General features: G+C 34.7%; 1 protein-coding gene across 1 annotated transcript in view; it reads right to left on the bottom strand.

Moving 5' to 3' along the window:
• KLHL1 (kelch like family member 1) overlaps positions 1 to 15840 on the bottom strand; it is a 393181-nt gene that overhangs the window by 8035 nt on the left and 369306 nt on the right. The gene's annotated exons all lie outside the window — the stretch shown is intronic.

Raw genomic sequence — 15840 nt, 5'->3', positions numbered from 1 at the left:
TGATAATGAAACACAAGTAATGGTTAAAAATCTGAGAGGATTATGAAATTCTCCACAATTGAAGTCCCCTTTAAGTCAGGTCTAAAGGTGTAGCTAAATTTGCTAGAAAGAAAAGGAGACGTTCATGCAAAAAAACCCTGATGTGTTAATAAGAATGCATGGCCAGTTTTGAGGGAAGCAGGCATGCAGGATGGCTAAATTCAGGGATCAGAGAAGGAGCAGAGTGCCTGAAAGGGTGGTTTCTGATCAGCTTATGGTTCATGTGATAAGTAGGAAGGTGTTTTGTGTTCTAATAGAAAAACTTGGGAAAAATAATTACGATGTGAACAGAACTGTGCTTTAGTGGCATTATTTGGGATTCACTGTAAGGGAGAGATTGGTGTATCAAGAGATTGAAGCAGGGGGCCAAAATTATTATTACTGAACTTAAACCAAAAATAATTTAATTTCCAGAAAGTCTGACTACCATGCCTTACATACGGATATTTTGTATTTTGAGTGGCAAAAACCAGAAAAATACTTTCGTGAATGTACTTTATTTCAGCTAAGAATGAATGATTAAACCAATTCTTTGCCTTTAACCTGCACCTTCAAGGTCAGATACAGAAATGAAAAAGCTAGTAAGAGCCCAGCAGAGTAAATATAAAAAAAAACTGGGTGAAAGTTGTTTTTTTTTTTTAACAGACACAATAAATATATTTTTAGTTTGTTTTTCTACTCCAATCTTGTGTTTCACCAATTGAAACTTTCAAACCACAGACTCCTAAAACAAACAAACAAACACGAACAAGCAGAAAACAAAAACAAAAAGCCACCACATGTTTATTGAAAATAAAGAAGGTTGTTACAAAAGAAATGGCCAGGAAGGACCCCAAGGATCAGAAATTTATATTTCTCTATAGTCACATTTTCCAAGGTGTTACATGCATTTACACAGAGCCGTGGGAGAGGTTGTGACAGCCAAGATAATCTATGTGAAATGAGAAATTGGTTGAATGCCTGTAAAATGGCTACCACGAACCATATGCTGTCTAGCAATTAAAAATGTAATTTTACATGCTATAGTTAATAAATGTAAAACATCTCGAACACAGGCACGTATAGAAACACACAAACACAGTCTATGCCATTAAGACTTTTATTTAAACTTACCATGAAGAAAAGACAACTTACCATGAACATTTTGAAATATAAAAGATTTTTTAAAATAAGGACAAAAGAAAGAAGAGGACGAGGTAGAAGAGGCATCAGAAGAGGAGGAGAAGGAAAGAAGACACCTCAAGGAATCAAACAGGAGAATCCAGAGAGTGTAATGTTTTATAGGATAACTGACTGAATTCTCCAACAAGTCAATAGTGAAACAAGCAAGCAAAACCCCCAGTAATAATGAATAGATAATTAGCAAGAAGTCGTTATTCTAAACGGATTGTGATTAAACAGAACAAAAAAATAAGTGGATCTTATTTGGATCCCAATTCAAATAGACCAACCTTTAAAGGATGTTTGAAAATTTTAATATACCCTGAGAATTACTGAAGTTCTTATTAGTTCTGATTATTGTTAGGTTAATAAAAGGAAAAAAAAAAAAAGTCCTGATCATTTTTGGTTGGTTGTTTCTGGGATGAAATCAGAAATATTTTAAGGTAAAATGATACATTTCAGAACTTCTTTGAAATACTTCAAAAAAGAGAGAGAGAGGGAGAGAGAGAAAGAAGGGAAATGGGTAAACCATGAATGACACACTGGTGATCCTAGTTGAAGCTGGGTAGTGAGTACAGGGAAGTTTATTCTATTGTTTACTTTTTTGTTTGTCAGAAAAGATCTGCGGTAAAAATAACTTTAACAGTAAGAATGTATCGTGCACTTTAATTTCAGGGCAAAGCAAACGTTCTTTACACTTCATTCATTCTTCAGTGAAATCCAGGCTGGCTTTTGTCACAATAACTTCACTTACATAGCTTTTTCTGAAGTCTTATTTTATCCTGCATTTAATTGCTATCCGGTTCTATAGAGTTTTTTCAGCTATTGTCTGCAAAGCCAACTTTATCACTTTGCAGAAAGGTGGGGGAACTGAGAAAATAGCCAACACTAGTGCAGGAAGCAGTAATAAATGAATTTCTGAAGACTTAGGAAATTTCAGGTGAAACTCAAATATAGAACAATTCTCAAATACTCATATTCCGGGGGAAAATAAGAAAACACTAGTATGTTCTATATTTAGGTGCACATTTAGAAATAATATCTTACATTTAGAAATAGATACCTCTTTTTTATACATATTTTACAAAATTTCTGAAGAGAACTTTAAAAATTTAATGCATTCTGAAAAATCCAGATCTTTGAATTAGATGTGACTGTCTTCAAATCTAAGTAATATGTGTTTTCCTTATAATAGTAAACTTTTAATTCATATCTGGAAATGGTGAAAATTTAAATTTAAATTTAAATGTGTATGTTGCAACCCAAAATATGAAACCAAAACAAAAACAATCTACCTCATCCCCACCCATACACACACTCTCTCCAAGATACTGAAGAAATAATTACAGAAATACAAAGTTACCTACTAGTGGTTTTCCTTGTTTTCACATTAATGACTCTAAATTGATTTTTCTATATTCAGAACGCAATGGATTCACCTCTCAGTCTGGAGATATACAAAGTTGTGACTGACATAAATGAAATTAACAGCTTTTTTTTTTTTTTAACATAAGGAGAAGATCCACAGATGTATAACCCTTTCCCAAACAATTAACAGTGAACTCTGTCATTGTCAGTTAACATTTTTGATAAAACTTGGTCCTAAATATTATTTTTTTCTCTGGTTCTTTATTTATTTAAAAGAACAAGGCAGTGGGGGCAGGGGGGAAGTAGAGTAGCTGTCTCTTTGTATTTAGACTGTCTGCTTCTCTGATGTCTCAACTTGGCCTTTCTGGGCAGAGGGTGAGCTGTGTATCAGGGACTGTATTAAGGTTTATAGCCCTTAGGCAAGAGAACCACCAATATGTAGTTGGCTAAAATTGGCTGTAAAATGGAAACTTGCTGAAGGCATATGAGAGTCACAGAATAAAACTTAGTGTCTCATTGAAAATTTCTATTGAAGTACCATTTTTGAGGTACCATTAATTTTTTACACCTTTTTTTCCCATTATGTAAGGATAAATATTGATCTTAAAATATTTGAAGGGAAGCAGTTTTTAAGTATGCAGGCATTACTTTGGGAACAAATAGAATTCATACTCATTTTCCTAAATTTGTACCAGCAATATTCAGCCAGAAAGCAAATTGAACAACATAGAAGTGATTTGTAGCCAGGTTTGTTTGCCTGTAAAATAAAATAAAGTAAAGAAAACAAAACAAAACAAAACAAAAAACAGAGAAATAAGATGAGATCCATGCTGTATAAATGGATAAACAGCTCTGAAAGAGTGGCTTTAAGAGTTCTAGTAAATAAATTATACAATCTGTGTTTGAATTTTCATAAATTATTTGAATTAAGCAATTAAGAATAACAGTAATGCTGGTCAGAAATAAATTTTGTTTTTCCTGTAAAGAAAACCAATATCTATGTATCAGGTCTCCTGAGATTATCAAAACAGATATGCCTTGACTTCAGGACTGCTTACGTGATGGGAATGGAAAATAAATTAATTCTAACAAAATGAATTTTGAAAAACTTCAGAATAACTGTAAAACTATTCCTATAAACATCATTGTTCAGATATTTTCATATATGCATATCTAATGGGTATTTAGGAATAGAATTTCTGGGTCAAAGAGAATGCATATTTTGAAATGCAGTAAATACTACCTATTGGTATTACAGAATTTGGGCCAGTTTACACTCCTGCCATGAATGTAGTAAGAGTTTCAGTTGCTCTGTATCTTCTCCAACATTTGGTATTAACTATTCTCATTTTAGTCTTTCTAGTAGGTCCTGGTATGACATTGTGATTTTAATTTTCATTTCTCAGATGCCTAATAACATCAGGCATTTTCCCCAATAGTCATCGTTTCAAGAGTTCTTGTTCAAATCTTATGCAAGATGTATTAGATTTATGTATTAGAAACAAAGCTTCTGTTGGTTATATACTTTGCAAATATTTTTCCCACTCTCTGGCATAAATTTTTACTCTTCATGCTATCTTTTGGGAAAGATTATTTATTTATTTTTATTTTTAAATTTTTTTGGGTAATTTTATTTTATTTTTTTCAGTGTTCCAAGAGTCATTGTTTATGCACCACACCCAGTGCTCTATGCAATATATGCTCTCCTTAATACCCACCACCAGGCTCCCCCAACCCCCTCCAAAAAAAAACCCTCAGTTTGTTTCTCAGACTCCACAGTCTCTCATGGTTTGTATCCCCCTCCAGTTTCCCCCAACTCATTTCTCCTTTCCATCTCCCAACATCCTCCGTTATTCCTTATCCTCCACAAGTAAGTGAAACCATACGATAATTGATTCTCTCTGCTTGACTTATTTCACTCAGCATAATCTCCTCCAGTCCTGTCCATGTTGATACAAAAGTTGGGTATTCATCCTTTCTGATGGAAGCATAATACTCCATAGTGTATATGGGCCACATCTTCCTTATCCATTTGTCCGTTGAAGGGCATCTTGGTTCTTTCCATAGTTTGGGGACCGTGGCCATTGCTGCTATAAACATTGGGATACAGATGGCCCTTCTTTTCATTACATCTGTATCTTTGGGGTAAATACCAAGTAGTGCAATTGCAGGGTCATAGGGAAGCTCTATTTTTAATTTCTTAAGGAATCTCCACACTGTTTTCCAAAGTGACTCCACCAACTTACATTCCCACCAAGAGTGTAAGAGGGTTCCCTTTTTCCACATCCTCTCCAACACTTGTTGTTTATGTCTTGTTAATTTTAGCCATTATAACTGGTGTAAAATAGTATCTCAATGTGGTTTTGATTTGAATCTCCCTGATAGCTAATGATGATGAACATTTTTTCATGTATCTATTAGCCATTTGTATATCTTCTTTGGAGAAGTGTCTGTTCATATCTTCTGCCTATTTTTTGACATGATTATCTGTTTTGTGTATGTTGAGTTTGAGGGGTTCTTTATAGATCTTGGGTATCAGCCCTTTGTCTGTAGTGTCATTTGCAAATATCTTCTTCTATTCCATGGGTTGTCTGTTTTGTTGAATGTTTCCTTTGCTGTGCAAAAGCTTTTGATCTTGATTAAGTCCCAAAAGTTCAATTTAGCTTTTGTTTCCTTTGCCTTTGGAGACATAATTTGAAAGAAGTTGCTGTGGCTGATGTCAAATAGGTTACTGCCTCTATTCTTCTCTAGGATTTTGATAGATTCCTGCCTCACATTGAGGTCTTTTATCCATTTTGAGTTTATCTTTGTGTATGGTGTAAGACAATGGTCAAGTTTCATCCTTTACACATAGCTGTCCAATTTCCCCAGCACCATTAATTGAAGAGACTGTCTTTTTTCCTGCTTTGTCAAAGATTATTTGACCATAGAGTTGCAGGTCCATATCTGGGCTTTCTACTCTGTTCCACTGGTGTATGTGTCTGTTTTTGTGCCAGTACCATGCTGTCTCAGTGATCACAGCTTTGTAATAAAGCTTGAAATCAGGCAATGTGATGCCCCCAGTTTTGTTTTTCTTTTTCAACATTTATTTAGCAACTTGGGGTCTCTTCTGATTCCATACAATTTTTAGGATTGTTTGTTCTGGCTCTTTGAAAAATGCTGTTATAATATTTATTTATTTTTATTTTATTTTATTTTATTTTATTTTATTTATCTTTTTATTTTTTTTAAAAGGCCATCTCCCCTGAACTTCTGTTTTTGTTTTTGTTTTGTTGTTGTTGTTGTTTTTAAGATTTTATTTATTCCTTTGACAGAGGGAGAGAGATCACAAGTAGGCAGAGAGGCACGCAGAGATAGAGGCAGAAGCAGACTCCCTGCTGAGCAGAAAGCCCGATGTGGGGCTTGATCCCAGGACCCTGGAATCATGACCTGAGCCAAAGGCAGAGGCTTTAACCCACTGAGCTACCCGGGCACCCTGAAATATTTATTTATTTTTAAAGTACTCTCTACATACAACATGGGGCTCGAACTCACAACCTGGAGACAAGAGTTGCATGCTCTGCCAACTGAGCCAGTCAGGCACCCCTGAGGAAAGGCATTTTAACAGTAATATTTCTCTATCTGAATGACTCTTTCCAGATCCAGTTTAAGTAATCTTTCACATTCTTATAATTGTGAAGATAGCTCCCTCTTATATTCTAAAAGCTTTGTTTCATATTTACCTCTAAGATCCAACTTGAATTGATTTTTGGTGTGATAAGAGAGAAGAGCTAAAACTAATCTTTTTCCATATGTAATACACTTTTTTGCCTTTACCATAAGTCAGGATTCCTTGTATGTGTGATCCTATTTCTGAACACCAATCTATTTTGTCTACTTGTTTATACTTGGCCAATGCCACAGTACCTTAAAGTAACTTTACAACTGTTTGTAATATCTACTACTTCTTCAAAGTTTTCTTGGGATTTGGGGCCCTTTTCATTTTTATTTAAATTACAGGATCAACTTTTCAACTTTACATCCACAGTCCCCACTGGACAGAATTTTTTTTTTTTTCAAAGATTTTATTTAAGAGTGAGAGAGAGAGTGAGAGAGAGCATGAGAAGGGAGAAGATCAAAGGAAGAGGCGGACTCCCTGTGGAGCTGGGAGCCTGATGCTGGACTTGATCCTGGGACTGCAGGGTCATGACCTGAGCAGAAGGCAATTGCTTAACCAACTGAGCCACCCAGGTGTCCACTGGACAAGAATTTACAATTCAGTAGGGACTGCAGTGAACCCATAAATCACTTTAGAGTACAATTCATATTTTTATAATGTTTAGTCTTCTCTTCCATGAACATGGCATTCCCATCGATTTACTTAAGACTTTTTCAAGCTTTTCTCAAAGTTTTATTTTCTATTTAGAGGTAGTACATATATTTTGTGAGATTGATTGCCAGGTATTTTCTTTTCCTTTTTAATGACAACTTTTATACATTTTGTTATTATTTTTTTTTAAAGATTTTATTTATTTGACAGAAATCACAAGTAGGCAGAGTGAGGCAGAGAGAGGGGAGGAAGCAGGCTCCCTGCTGAGCTGAGAGCCCAATGTGGGACTCGATCCCAGGATCCTGGGATCATGACCTGAGCCGAAGGCAGAGGCTTTAACCCACTGAGCCACCCAGGCGCCCCACATTTTGTTATTATTGCTTGCATGTAGAAATATAATTAATTTCATATATTGACTGACTATATATAGCAACCTCATTAATTCACTTTTTAAATCAAATAGTTTCTAATTACACTGTGGTTAGATTATCATTGGATATTTATTATGTAACCTTGAATACTGACAGTTTTATTTATTCCTTTCTAATTATGAGTTTTCTTTCCCTTTATTGCTTTATCACTGGTTAGGTATTCTTTTAAAATGTTGAGTAAAAGTGGCATTAGCAGTCACTTTTTTCTCTAGTGAAAATCTCAAAACAACAGGTTTCAATATTTGGCTATCTTTCTATTAATTTCTCTTCCAAGTTTGGTGAGAGGTTTTTATTATGGTGGGTGTTAGATTTTATCATCTTTGCATTTATTTAGATGTTTATTTATTTTATGACTATATTGAATTACACTGATTAATTGTTCTATCCTAAACCAAACTTGTATTTCTGAAATAAACACAAAGTGGTTGAGATACTTTATCATTTTCATTTATATCTAGGTTTGATTTGCTAATACTTCTTTTGGATATTTGTATCTATGCTCATAAGTTTAACTGCTTCTTTTGTTTCTCTTGTTTTTTCCTGCATAATATATATATAAGGTTTTATTTTCCTATAAATTTGTTCATTTCATCTAAAATTCAAATAATGGCATATATACTCAAACATTCTCTTTTTATTGTTACATGGTGATGTCCACTTACATTTCTGATTTTTTTTTTCCTTTAGGTAGGTAATTTTCTCTTTTTCCTTGACAATCTGGCATCTAGCTTATAAATTTTATTGCAATTATATTTAGAGAAACAAATTAGACTTCTTTTTAATCCTATTTCATGTTTGTCTTATATTTAATTAATATATTTCTATCATTATTTCACTTCTGTTTTGGCAGGTTTTTTGGTCTAATTTTTATAACTTGAGATTGAAACTTAAATTTTAGCATTTTAGCTCTTTTAAGTTGTTAAGTGCCTGTGCTTAAGTCTATATTTCTCTTTATGAATTTCTTTAGAAATGCTGAAACTTCATACGCCATTTTACATGTCACATGAGTGGCTTGGTGACCTTTGATACATACAGTAGTATCTTAATCTGAGCTTTCCCAGTAATTCAAACAGTCTTGTGTAATTGCATGGCTCCTTAACAGTTTGCATTGTGCAGTATAAACAAAGTTTAAAGATGTACATTCCTACTAAAATCTTGAAAAGAATCTAGGAACATTGGGAGACATCTTTTAGCAACAGTATGAATCTGTATCTTTTTTTCTTTCCTATAGACTTGCAATGAGACTGGAAACACCAAGTTTAGTGTGAGCATTTAGTGTAGCTACATCCCACAAAATTTGATATGTATTTTCATTGCATTCAGTTCAAATTATTTTCTGATTTGAATCACATCTTGTTTCAAAGTATATCACCTAAATTTCAAACAGTTGGAGATGGGACACCTGGCTGGCTCACTTGGTAGACTAAGAAACTCTTGATCTTGGGGTGGTGAGTTCAAGCCCCACACTGGGCATAGAGCTTACCTTAAAACAAAACCACAAAGCAAACAGCTGAGCATGTAAAAATTTATCTTTTCTGTTATTTATTTCCAGTTTAATTCCATGTTGTACAGAGAACATACCCTATGAGATTTCAAGCTTTTGAAAATTGTTGAGGTTTATTTTATGACCCAGAAAACAGTAAATTTTGCTAAATATTTCATGTCTTACTACAATTATTACTTATAAAGATAATCACTACATCACCACAATTATTTAGATATTTTTCAGAAAGTTGTGTGTAATAAACTAGAACATGGAGAGAGAATATCTCCATTTGAAACAATCTAATTCTAGGAATTCTTATAGATGCGAGTCGGCTTAATAAAACATACATAGAAGGAAATCAGTCATTTTCCTAATAACTTGCTTCAGGCATGGGCTCAGTTTTTGCCCCACCACAGATCTGCATGACTTATCTGCTTCTAGGGGCCTAACCAGAGAGGCCCTAGAAATTATTTATTCTTTACTGTGATGTGTAGGCACTGGTGGCTTTTGGTGCTTCTGTTTTCCACCTACCAAGGGTCCCACAATGGCAGTGCCTTTTAAGAAAGGGAGATGGGTGCAGTGCACACCTGCAGGACTGGTTCCCCTAAAGGCAGGGAAAGGAGTCAGCTTACATGACCTCAGTAACTGTCCCAAAGAAAAGAGTAAAAGGAGATGAGCATTTTATAATATTTGCCAAGTGATTTACTAAACAGATTAAAGAGTTAATTGAGGGTCACTTGGGTGGCTCAGGCATTAAGTGTCTGCCTTCAGCTCAGGTCATGATCCCAGGACACTGGGATCAAGCCCCACATCAGGCTCCCTGCTCGGTGGGAAGCCTGCTTCTCCCTCTTTCACTCTCCCTGCTTGTGCTCCCTTTCTTGCTGTCTCTCTCTGTGTCAAATAAATAACTAAAATCTTTAAAAAGAAAAAAAAAATAATAAAGGGCCATCTGGGTGGCTTAGTGGGTTAAGCCTCTGTCTTTGGCTCAGATCATGATCCCAGGGTCCTGGGATCACATTTGGCTCTCTGCCCAGTGGGGAGCCTGCTTCCCCCTCTCCCTCTGCCTGCCTCTCTGCCTACTTGTGATCCCTCTCTCTGTGTCAAATAAATAAATAAAATCTTTAAAGAAAAAAGATTTAACTGATAACAAGTAAAGCTATAAGATGAAAATAAAATACATGTATGTGTGTGTGGTATGTGTGTGTGTGTGTGTATAAATGCTATAATATGAGAATAAAATATGTATGTTTATACACATATATACATGAGTTCAGGATGGAAAACTACTTTTAAAATGTAAGCACAGTTGTGCTCATTGTTACTTTAGGGGCCCTTGATATATCACACTTCTTAGTGTCATACCTTTGAGTATTACACTCTCACCTTGCTGTGACCAACATTGGCCAGTGTGACTTTAACAAGTGATGCAAGCAGAGGCATGATGGTTCATCATATTGAATATTTGCCCTCTTGACCCCACTTCTCTTGGACTTTTTTGTCTTGGAATCCCAGCTTCTATATGGTGGAAATTCCAGTGCAAGGGGAACCATGGTTCTCTGCCTGAAGCATCAGCTGAACTCTCAGATGAGAGGCAGCCCCAATCGTTAGCTCTTCCAGAAAAGGGTTTAAGCCTGTCCAGACCCAGGTGATATGGTAGCATCAGCCAATATTATGTGGAGGAGAAAAGTAGCCCAAACTGTACCCAGTCAACATATAATCATGAAAGATTTCAATCATAAAAGAAACAATGATAGTTATTTTAACCCGCTAAGATTTTAGAATTGTTAGAAATAATATAAACAGTAACAATAATTTCATGAAGTTTATTATCTGCCTTAAAAGAAATATAAAAATAGCTGCATTTAAAGAAAACATTGAAACATATTTATAAATCTGTATTAACTATATGACTTACATATGGTTAGTAACAACTATATCTAAAGTTTATAAAAATAAATGAAATACCTGTTTGAGTCTTGTTGATTCAAACCTGTGTCCAAAAAAGAAAAAAAAAAAAAAAGAAAGAAAGAAAGCCACAAGTCCTGGTAGAATTTAAGATCAGAAGCCACAATCTATCAAACTATGTACATTAATCCGTCCATTGATTTATTTAGACAGTGTGTTTAACTATTCATTATATGCTCTACTCCTGACATATAGAAACTGAATGTACCATTAGAAAAAGGAACAAAGAAATAGACTGATTTTTTTTCTGTAATTTAACCTTTACTAGTAAATGTATTTTAAAACATTGAAAAATAATCAAATGTAGACATCTGTTTACACAAATGAACTTCAGTTACTGATGAAATCACTTTTTTTTAATGATGTTTTTCTCCTTTATATGACATCAACAAACACTACTTCTACGTTAAAAAGAAAAGAAACCTTTATGGGGGTGCCTGGGTGATTAGTCAGTTAAGCATTCAACTCTTGATTTTGGCTCAGGTCCTGATCTCAGGGTCTTAGGATCAAGTGCAGTGTTGGGCTTCATGCTCTATGGGGAGTTTGCTTGAGATTCTTTCCCTCTCCCTTTCAGTCTGTCCCTCTCCCACTTCTGTGCATGTATGCACTCTCACTCTCTCTCTCTCTAATAAATAAATCTTCAGGAAAAAAAAAAGAAAAGAAAAAGAAAACTTCAAAATAATTTACTATCAGGCTGCAATCATCCAAGACAGGACTTCTTAGTTCAGATTCAGTCTCAACATAAAAATTTTTCTGATCAGTATAGATTCCTCTCACAGGATGTTCCACATGTTCTGTAAGGACACGTCCCCTGTTTTGATTTAGTTGCGGCGGTTGTGTGAGTTAGGATCACAAGACAAGTGAAATGGTTTTGAGTTGACTATCAATTTCAATCCTGTGATGGAGGGGGAAAGTCGGTGCACTGTTAGGGGGTAAAAAAAAATCATTTTCAATATTGTTTGGGTGTTTGTGATTCTTACACTGATTATGAGCTTCATCTTCACTTTTAAGATAGATTTTTAAAATGTATTTATTGATATTCTCCCAATCTTCCTTAATACTTCTCTTAAATATATAATGGTCACAGAAACACTGGGAAAGAGGATGGGGTAACTTGATTTCTGCACCCCTTTCCAATATCCCTTGTGTATATATACAAAAATGTTTTAAAAAGTTAATTTGATTTCAGTTTAGTTTAATTTCTCTATGAAAGCATGTGAAAAATCCTACCTTGACTTAGATCATACTTATTGCCTCCTGTCTTCAAGGTTGAGGAGAGGAGAAATAAATCGCTGACAGACCCAGGGAAAGTCATGATAAGCCGCACAGCTCTTAGACTCCTCAGATGCAGTTTCCTCAGCAGAGCTTCAAAAATTACTTAAATTATTGTCAATCAATAGAACATGGAGCATACCCAGGAGGCCTGAATGCTAGTTAAAACTCATTTTAAAAAATAAATAGCTTTTAACAGTTCAGAAGTAAGGAATAATCAATTATATAGTCATTTCCTCCACTAATATAACAGAAACTACTATCAACCGTATGAGTCCAAATTATGTATTAAATAGCCTCTCACAACATGAAAGTGACTTCTGCAGTTTGACCAGCAGAGTTGAAATCCTTCCAGCTATACAGGACATAATGTTTCATCTACTCATGCACATCTACCTTTCCATAGACTTGTTCTTCTCCTTCCTGCAAAGCATGCAGATGAATGGCCACGATGCCATCCTTCCAGGCAGGACAAGGACAGCAGATTATTCTGATATTCCCACACTCTGGTTGACCACTTCAGAGATACTCCATAAGCCTCCTAAGCCATTAAAGCAAATACCTGATCACACATCTAAATTAGTTTAGCTGCGGTGCTAGTTAATAGCTTTTGCATCCACTTGTAAAGCAGGGCCCCTACATACAGAGGCTGCTGTGCTTTCCATTTCTTGTATATGTGTCTAAAAGAAATTTGAATATAATTTGCTATCAAAGAAATAGCAAAGATCCTATGTGCGCAATAATAGAAAAATAACATTAACAGCAAACTAGTCAGTCTTTGCATGCTATACTCATTTGGCTACTGCTAACAGTAAAATCTTAGGAAGGAGAAGAAAGTATCTTACTAAAAAGTTCAGAAGGCCCTATCTAATGTTTTAACTTTAAACAGTTCAAGTAATTACTGTCTTGTAGAAAATTTAGGATCTCACATATATCAAAATAAGAGTGAATGTATTATTATGCTATATAAGGCCTAGGATAAGGGCCCGTAATTTAAATAAAAAGTCTCTCCTTGGTCATCTGTTTTCACTATTTAGAATTGCTACAACTCTTGGTTTTTTCAAAACCAAAAAGATGAACTAAGAAGACAAATGAAAAAATCCAAAATTCTATTCTTACCTTATGTATTAATCTTTATGGTAACTTTAAAAAACTGTTTAGTTAAATTAATATTATTGCAGTATGTCTGACAGAAAATCCTAACTTTTATTAATTTTAATCAAGATCTAAAGAAGATAAAAATATTGAGCCATGGGGCACCTGGGTGGCTCAGTGGGATAAAACCTCTGCCTTCAGCTCAGGTCATGATCCCAGGGTGCTGGGATCAAGCCCCACATTGGGCTCTCTGCTGGGCAGGGAGCCTGCATCCCCCTATCTCTCTTTGCCTGCCTCTCTGCCTACTTGTGATCTCTGTCTGTCAAATAAATAAATAAAAATCTTAAACAAAATATTGAACCATATCTTGACAGAAAATTAGATATTTTTATTTTAGATGACTTTTTCTGATATGACCAGTGTGTGAATTTTGGTAAACTTTGAACAAAAGCTTTATATTTAAGTAACATAAAAAATTCAGGGTGCCTGGGTGGCTCAGTGGGTTAAGCCTCTTCCTTTGGCTTGGGTCGTGATCTCAGGGCCTTGGGATCGAGGCCCCTATTGGGCTCTCTGCTTGGCAGGGAGCCTGTTTCCCCCTCTCTCTCTGCCTGCTGCTCTGCCTACCTGTGATCTCTCTCCCTCTGTCAAATAAATAAATACAAAATCTAAAAAAAAAAAAATTTTCACAGGTGGTTATTTGTTAATAGTGTTTGGATTAGATATAAAGATAATTTTTAATTTATGTCTGAAAAGTTGCTTAATATTTTAGGCCTTGTCAAAAATTGTGCCTACCCAATAAATGCTTAAAATGTATGTATGTGAATCAATGATACTCCATCTATAATGATGGAAATGGGCATTCACATGCAAATAGAAAAATAAAAAAAAAATCTATGTCTTTTCATCAGTCCATTCACCCATCCATTCTTATTCTTCCATCCTTTCATGAATCCTCTTTTTCTTTCTTTCCCTTTCTTTCTATCTGTCCATCTCTCTGTTAATCTGTATAACTTCCTATGTACAGTGTATCTCCAGATGCCTTCGCCTGTGAGAAATTTGAGATCTGTTTTTCTACCTGATTTACTAAGTGCTTGATGAGGACTTACTTTGCACCAAGAATTATGCCAACTGGAGGAGTAGAACTGTGAATAAACTAATCTAGATCATCACCAGCACATTAATCCTGACTGTCTTGAAAAATTTTAAATAATGTTTCATAATAATATTGATAATTGGTACAAAGAAAAACTCCATTGCACTTTCCGGTCAAATCTGCATTATGAAAAGATCTCTCTGGCTACTATATGGAGAATAAATTGGAGGAAGCAAAAGTGGATATTACAAAAGCAGATTTAGAAGGCTCTTATTATCTGGATATCCCTCTCCTGCAGGCCTTATTCCTGGGATGCAAATTTGAGGTCAAAGGTGGTCTTGATCTATTATTAGCCAGCAGTGGTACTGATGCCTTTGAACATATTTTCTCATCCATTGCCTGGTTATCTGTTTTATTTGTGAGCTTGAAATTCTAATTATTTATCTGTCTCTTTTTTCCTAGTAAGTTTTAAGTTCAAGTTAGCATAGTGAAAAATATATGCAAAATAATATTTGTAGAGTAAGTAAAATAGATAAATGTTTTGTCTAATGGATTGCACCCTCTGGGCAATTCTGCTAGAACTTACTGCATCTTTTGGACACTGATTTTGTCCACTAAGATGCTCTTATTAGAGTGAGGCTTGGCTGCAAAACTACTATTCACCATTCCATCAACTATTCTAAACTCCTTAACTTTATTGAGGTCTTGCCATCTTTCCTGCTCTGATTTGAGGAGCCAGTATTTTTTGTGTTCAAGACAGCCTGACACTTTATAACTTTTGATGTCTTATATAACTGTACTTTTAACAGCGCTCTTATATAATACCTTTATGTTTCCATGAGAAGTCATTGTCCTACAATGAAATTTATTCTATCAATCTATAATAGATACCATTTTATACTACTTGTTATTCCTAATAGTTTGTTTTCCTATGGTTATATACTGAAAAATAGTCTTTACATTACATGTGTAAAATAATTCAACAGAGTACTATTATGTACCTTGATTTATTGATGATTTACATGTGAAATCATCAATATATAATGTATGTTACAGAAAGCTAAAAAATGCTATTAATCTGACACATAATGTGAGCTGGTATAAGAATCATGATAAGGCTGTGTGCTTCTGCATTACTTAAGCTGCGCTTACTCACTACTCCTATAACTTAAAATAGCTATGCTTATTTAACTCTAATTTTGCATCATAAATGTACTCCTAGACTGAATTATTTATGCCTCTGTTCACAAACAACATTGCAATACATTATACAATATAGTTAAAAGGGAATAAATGAAATATCATTTCATTTGTAACATTTATATAAGATATATAGTAAAAATAGGAGCCACATCATATTAATCTTTCTTGCTATTTTTCCAAGAATGTAGCAGAGGAAAATGTGAATGGGCTGTCAGTCTATTAGCAGTATTTTTTAAGTGAATTATTTCATGTTTGTGTATATAAAAGTATACATCTTACATTATTTGGACTCTGACCACTGTCCACACTATAACACCTGTGGTTCCTAATTTCACTGGACAAGAGAATGTTGAAGTGAAACTGTATTGAGTGTAATGCTTTCCTCCTGTGCTTAAATAGCTATATATCTACAGTCCAT

The sequence above is a fragment of the Mustela putorius genome, unplaced genomic scaffold, assembly GCF_011764305.1.
Source record: "Mustela putorius furo isolate JIRA1106 unplaced genomic scaffold, ASM1176430v1.1 tig00000480_pilon_pilon_pilon, whole genome shotgun sequence".
NCBI classification, from domain to species: domain Eukaryota; kingdom Metazoa; phylum Chordata; class Mammalia; order Carnivora; family Mustelidae; genus Mustela; species Mustela putorius.
This window is presented reverse-complemented; position numbering and strand designations above follow the sequence as displayed.